Genomic DNA, 7,239 nt, shown 5'->3' with positions numbered 1-7,239 from the left:
TCTTCCCATGCCTGACCTCTTTAAAACGGAGCCATGGCCCATCGCCGCCCCTCCCTGCTGCCTCCCCGTCTCACTTTCACATTCGCCAAGCGCACAGGAGCCAAAACCTCCGCACAGAGGAGCGCCGTGGTCCGCCGTTCGTCTTCCGCGTGGTCCACCGTCCTCGAGCCGCCTCTGCCCATGTTTGTCACTGTGGTGAGCTTTGCCACCTTCCTCTCCATCTCCCCATGCCATTTATTTTGAGTTTCGTGGCTTCTAGAGCCCTAGTCGCTTGCGCCGGGAAGCTCCATGTTGCCGGCCATGGCGACCGCCGCCTCGGAAGTCCCCTCCGGCCGCGCTCTAGGCCTAGACAAGTTCGCCTGTTTCCCCTCTCTCTCCCAGTGCTCTCGGTTCATCGAACCATGGACTATAGCCCCCGAACCAAACACTCCGGCGAGCTCCACGCCGCTGGCCATGGAGCACCGCCGCCGGAGCCACTGTTCCGGCCAACTCTTTCTCTCTCTCCTCCCCCAGATCTAATCCGAGCCGTCCGTTCTTGATCCAACGGCCACCGATGGTCGATACCCTTTCGCCCTGGCATAATTGCTAAAGAGTCCTTGGGTTTTCGGCAAATTATGCCCGCCCCTCAGTTGATTAAATCAGAATATCATTTTTATTTATTTTAAATCCAAAAATAGATCATTCTAATTACAGAAATGCCACTAGATTTGTTTTGCTCATAAAATCTTCGTTTTAGCTCCGAATTGACCCGTTCAAATTGCGTTAGTTTCATAATTTCATAATCTACGTGTTAGTACCACTGTTAATCATATTTGCAACTTTTAAATTTCAAGGTTAGGTTTAATTAAGTAAATTGCTAAAGGAAACCCCGTTTAATTCATAACTTTCGCGTTTTAGCTCCGATTTTCGTGAACTTCGCGTTGACGTGATCATAGCAAGATGTAGATTCTTTTCGTAAACATTTTATCTTGTTTTCTAGACTGTTGGTGTACTTTTCTAACTGTAGGATTGTTTGCTTTGCATGAATGTTCCTAGAATGTTGTATGTTGCCGTGTTGGTCGTGTTCAGACGGTGAGGAGAACGTTGGTGATCAAGAGCACTTTGATGACCAGCAGGACCAGCAGGAGTTTGCTAACCAAGGCAAGTATAGCATGGAATCTACCTTGATGCCTATTCACCTTTATTAATTACTCATTTGCATGTGTCTAATTTTGATACCCGTAAGGACCTCCTAGTGATTGATTATCCTGTTCCATGTCTCCTATGGGTTACATGCATATGGGTAGTTTGCTAGTGCTCAATGTAACTATACATGATTTACATAATGAATGATGGTTCTAAGGAACGAAAAGGTAAAATTGGCTTTTAAACACTGAATTATAGGGCGAAGGAGCTAATGACTTTTGATCTTGATGATGTCGGCCCTCCATAAGGACTTATCTGTCGGCAAAAGCTAGGACTGACAGTGCAACCATGAGGGTCATATGGCTCTGACTTTAGTTCAGTAATAGGACCTTTTCTAACTTGTTAGAGGTTACCTTTATGGCACAAAAGGGGCTTGCCATGTTGGGTATAGGACTACCTCTGTTCCTATGTGTATAGCCGCGAAGGATTTGTGCCATAGGAAAGGGGGGTTCCTACATCTGCCTGCCGAGGAAACCTAGCGGCCCTAACTTGTTAGAGAAACCTATGAAATGGCTTCATAGTGTACCCTGCCCGCTCACCTTGGCAGTGATATGGGAGTAATTAACCCGGGCATATGGGAATCACGACTCACGGTGAATGTGCACCACCTCTACAGAGGGTTACAAACTATTATAATAGCCGTGCTCACGGTCACGAGCGGCCCAGAAAACTCACAGAATAATTGGTTACTCATTGTGGTTTATTTATGATGGTATACGATGATAATATGATGCAAATGATTCTGATATCTAATTTTGTGGGTATAAATGGGAGCTTAAGCATAACTTGATAATACTTGATAATAAAATCTTGACTTACTAAAAGTGCTAACTGCAGTAAACCTGTGTCATCCTTTTTGAGCTTCATAATCCGATGTTATCTTGTTAAGTACGGGAAGTACTTACGCTTGTTTACTATCTATTTTTGGATAAAAATCTCGGATGGGTAACAGATGACAATGTGTATGAGTTTCCTGAGGATTATTAGGCTTGTGGTCAACCAGTTGACCGTCCCTATGATGGAGTTCCACGAGAGAGTTATCTTTTTATCTATCACTGTGTGGTGTAAGACAATGTGATGTTATTAATCGTGATGTAAGATACACTGTGATGATACTTTATATAATTTATCAACTTGTGTGTGTGACTCATCCCTGGGCACACATGAGTTTAGTGCATTCAATTTTATCCTTAAAATTGGGTGTGACAAATTGGTATTAGAGCCATGTTGACTATAGGACGCAAGCCTAGTTAGAAATAGTTGTTTTAGCAACTTTGCTCCTCTGGTTTCATGCTTACTGTCTCATTCTTGTTATTTTATTAAAATATTTATGCTTTTCATACCTTAATCTATTATATAAAATTGTTGATTCTAATTCTATCTTACTTTAAATCTATAGATGTCTTGTAACCCGAAGACTGCCCGCCTCAGCACTGCAGGCTACCATGCCATGTTCATCACTGTGCAGAGTACCAGCATCCTTTGGAGGCAACCTTTTGGAAGGTAGAGCTGGTTGTCACCGCCTGGAATGACATAAAGAATGGACATGCGGTGGAGATTGTCCACCGTGCCACTGCCAGAAGGGCTCATGCATTGGATGGCATGGAAGATGCAGCGCAGGACGCCTACATCTACTACCATGGTCGTCGTTTTGAGGCCATGAAGGAGGATCATTTTAGGCACCTTCCTCGCAATGATCATGAGGGTAACTGGCAGGTCTTGGCACCACCAGAAAGTGATCCAACTCTGGAAGCAACAGTGCAGCATGTCCATGCCATGCAGGGGGTGGATGAAGAAGTCAAGGGAGAGCTGCGTGCATCACAGAGGGCTGAGAGACGTCTCCAAAAGCAAGTTGATGAACTACATGCTCAACTTGGGCTGCCACCGATCTACAAGAAGAAGCGCCGGTCGTTCACCATGATTGACACCACCCCATAGGTGTTAGGTGCCTTGTTTAATGTTACAACGTTGTTAGTTCGAGTGTCATGCCTAGTCTTGTCTTGTCATGTGAACTTTAGTGATTAGATGTTTATGATTGTGAACTTGGATGATTTGGAGTTTGGTTGTTTGCTGGAAGTTTGTGGGCATGTCCACAAATTCCATAGATTTGAACCTTAAGTTTAGATGAGTTCTTAATGCAAATGGGTTGCTTTATCTTATCCTTGCTGTGCTGATTTCTGGAGCAGCCTGTGTTCTTTATCTTGTATCTCGAAATCTGGGCTGCCAAAAATTCTGAAATTTTTGTGGAGATACCTAGACTTCTGTATCTTTGAAATGTCTCTAGAATCACATCAATATCTGTTCAGGTTTGTGAGATCTAGCTGCTAAAAGTTGATGTTTCTGCGCAGACTGGAACCCAGAACATATTCGGTTTAGCTCTATTTTTAACCATGTGTATGTCAGAATCTGTAAAAGTGATCTAAATAAAAGTTGTAGCTGATCTCCTAAGCTTTCTAACCATTCTTGGTACACCTCTGTTGGATCTCTGAAACTCGAGTTATGACAGATTTATTGAACTGTTGTATTTGAATCTTGTCCAGAGAATTCTCAGCATTGTTCTTTATCGTTTATAAGCTCTGTATAATTTGGAAATCTCTAAAAATTTTGCGCATTTGTTGGAAAACAGATGGCCGCAAGAGGAGGAAGAGGTAGAGGCCGTGGTCGTGGACGTGAAGCTCTCATAAATCCACCACCACCGCCACCAGTGACTATGGAACAATTGATGGGAATGCAAGCGTAGTTAATGCAAGCCATGATGCAACAATTGGATAACGAACCTGCAAGAATACCACCGCCTGTTCAGGTCAGAGATACGCGTGGAGAATTTATGAAGGGTCGCCCATTGGTGTTCACGCATGCCTTAGACCCTATGGAGGTAGATGATTGGTTGTGTGCTGTGGAGAAACAACTTAACATAGCACAATACAATGATCTTGAGAAGGTGTTGTATGCTTCTGGTCAACTCCAAGGAGCAGCTCAGGATTGGTGGGATTCTTTCCAGTATGGATGCCCGAACAACGCTCCTGCTATCACCTGGCAGGAATTCAAGGACAACTTCCGGTCATATCATATCCCCGATGGACTGGTGGAATTGAAGCAAGAGGAATTCAGATCCCTTAAGCAAGGATCCATGTCTGTGGTGGAGTATCGTGACAAGTTTGCTCAACTATCACGCTATGCTCCAAATGTTGTAGCTGATGATAAGGATAAGCAATGCCGCTTCCTCAAGGGACTTTGTGATGGCCTGCAGCTTCAGCTGATGTCCAACACCTACCCTAACTTTCAGTCATTAGTGAACCGCGCTATTGTGATTGACGATAAGCGCAAAGAGATGGAAGCCAAGAAGAGGAGGCTTCAAGGGAAAGCTTTTGGAAGCAACACATGCCCGCGTGCCTATCCCCAGTAGGGTTTTCAGCAGAGGAATCAAGGACCATCTAACCAGGGAAATTGTGGTCAGTATCCTCAGCGTAATCAATTCCAGCAACGCCCTCAGTACTAGCAACAGTATGGTAATCAGCGTCCCCCGCAACAGACCGGCAATCTAGCAACACACCAGGGAATACCCAACAATGCTCCTATGAAGAGTGGTGCACCCAATAACCCCAATGCATGCTACCGCTGTGGAGAAGTAGGTCACTATGCTCATGAGTGTCCAAAGAAGCAGAACCAGCAAGCCCCTCAGAACTAGAATGGCAATGAGAAGTTCAATGCCCGACCACCTCACACCGTGAAGGTGAACTATGTGTCATCTGATGCAGCTCAGGAGACGCCTGAGGTCATGTTGGGTACGTTCAGCGTCAACTCTATCCATGCTACAGTACTTTTTGATTCCGGTGCTTCGCATTCTTTTATTTCTTAAGCTTTTGTTAGAATGCATAGCATACCTTTATGTGCCATAAAAACCCCATACTAGTAAATTCACCGAGAGGTAGTATGCCCGCTTCTTATTGGAGTCCCTCAACTAGCATTTCCTTAAGGGGTAGACTTCAAAGTGAAACCAATTGTGTTGAGAACAGCGGGAATTGATCTTATTCTTGGAATGGATTGGATGAAACAACACCGAGCAGTGATTCAGTGTCAGGAGAAATCTGTTGTTGTGACATCACCCAATGGAGATAGAATCTATGTAGAAGTGGTAGTGCAAGCTTAGCCAACAGCCACTGTGAACTAGCTAGATGGTGATGCCAATAAACAAGATCATGTTGTGGAGGTGTTCCCGGATGTCTTCCCCGATGACTTGCCAGGTATGCCACCTGATCGTGACATTGAATTCATTATTAAATTATTACCTAGAACTGCACCAATAGCTAAACATCCATATAGAATGGGGGTTAATGAATTAGAAGAGCTTAAGAAACAACTAAAAGAGTTGCAAGAAAAAGGTTTCATACGCCCCAGTTCTTCCCCATGGGGGGCACCTATGATCTTTGTGGATAAGAAGGATGGTAGTCAACAGATGTGTGTGGATTACCATTCACTTAATGAGGTTACTATCAAGAATAAATACCCTTTGCCTAGAATTGATGATTTGTTTGATTAGTTGAGAGGAGCCTATGTGTTCTCCAAGATTGATCTCCGCTTAGGATACCATCAGCTTAAGATTCGAAACTTGGACATACCCAAGACAACATTCACTACACGGTATGGCTTGTATGAGTATACCGTTATGTCTTTTGGATTGACCAATGCACCTGCATACTTTATGTATCTGATGAATAAGGTGTTCATGGAGTTTCTCGATAAATTTGTGGTGGTATTCATTGATGACATACTGATATTCTCCAAGACCGAAGAAGAACATGCTGAACATATAAGGATGGTCTTGCAAAAGCTTAGAGAACATAAGTTGTATGCTAAGCGGAGCAAGTGTGAGTTTTGGTTGAAGGAGGTCTCTTTTCTGGGTCATGTTGTCTCCAATGGTGGAATAGCAGTGGATCCAGGCAAAGTGCAAGATGTATTGAATTGGAAACCACCAACCAATGTAAGTGAGATCCATAGTTTTTTGGGATTGGCTGGATACTATAGGAGGTTCATTGAAGGTTTTTCCAAGCTTGCTAAGCCTATGACAACTCTATTGGAAAAGAATGCTAAGTATGTATGGTCTGATAAATGCCAGGCAAACTTTGATGAGCTAAAGAAGAGATTGACTATAGCTCTAGTGTTGATTTTGCCAGATTTAAGCAAGAGCTTCTCGATATATTGTGATGCATCTCGTCTGGGACTTGGATGTGTTCTTATGCAAGAAGGAAGAGTGGTGGCATATGAATCTAGACAATTGAGGAAGCATGAGTTGAACTACCCTACTCATGACTTGGAATTGGCAGTTGTGGTTCATGCTTTGAAAATCTAGAGACATTATCTAATTGGGCATAAGAGTGATATCTATACAGATCACAAGAGTTTAAAGTATGTCTTTACCCAGTCAGATCTGAATCTGAGACAACGTCGTTGGTTAGAATTAATCAAAGACTATGATTTGGAAGTGCATTATCATCCAAGAAAAGCAAATGTCATAGCTGATGCACTTAGCAGGGAGAGTTATGTTAATGGACTTCAGAAGACATTTATGCCAGTAGAGTTGTGTGCTAAAATGGAATATCTCAACTTGAGTTTGGTCACTAATGCAATGGAATTGGTGATAGAGCCTACTTTGGAGCAAGAGATACGCAAGGGTCAATTGGAGGATGAAAAACTTAAGGAGATAGCGAAGAATATAGTGCTTGGAAAGGCACCAGGATTCAGGATGGATGAGAATAGTACTCTTTGGTTTGGGAAAAGGATATGTGTACCTAAAGTGAAGGCTATCCATGATGCAATTCTGCAAGAGGCACATGAGTCTACCTTTTCCATACATCCCAGAAGTACCAAGATGTATTTGGATCTCATGGAGAAGTATTGGTGGTATGGTTTGAAGAGAGATGTGGTAGAGTATGTGGCTTTGTGTGACACTTGTCAAAGAGTGAAAGCTGAGCTTCAAAGACCTGCAGGGTTGTTACAACCAATGAAGATTCCTAAATGGAAATGGGAAGAAGTTGGTATGGATTTTATCGTAGG

Source organism: Miscanthus floridulus, chromosome 16 (assembly GCF_019320115.1).
Source record: "Miscanthus floridulus cultivar M001 chromosome 16, ASM1932011v1, whole genome shotgun sequence".
NCBI lineage: Eukaryota > Viridiplantae > Streptophyta > Magnoliopsida > Poales > Poaceae > Miscanthus > Miscanthus floridulus.
Note: the sequence above shows the minus strand (reverse complement) of the source record.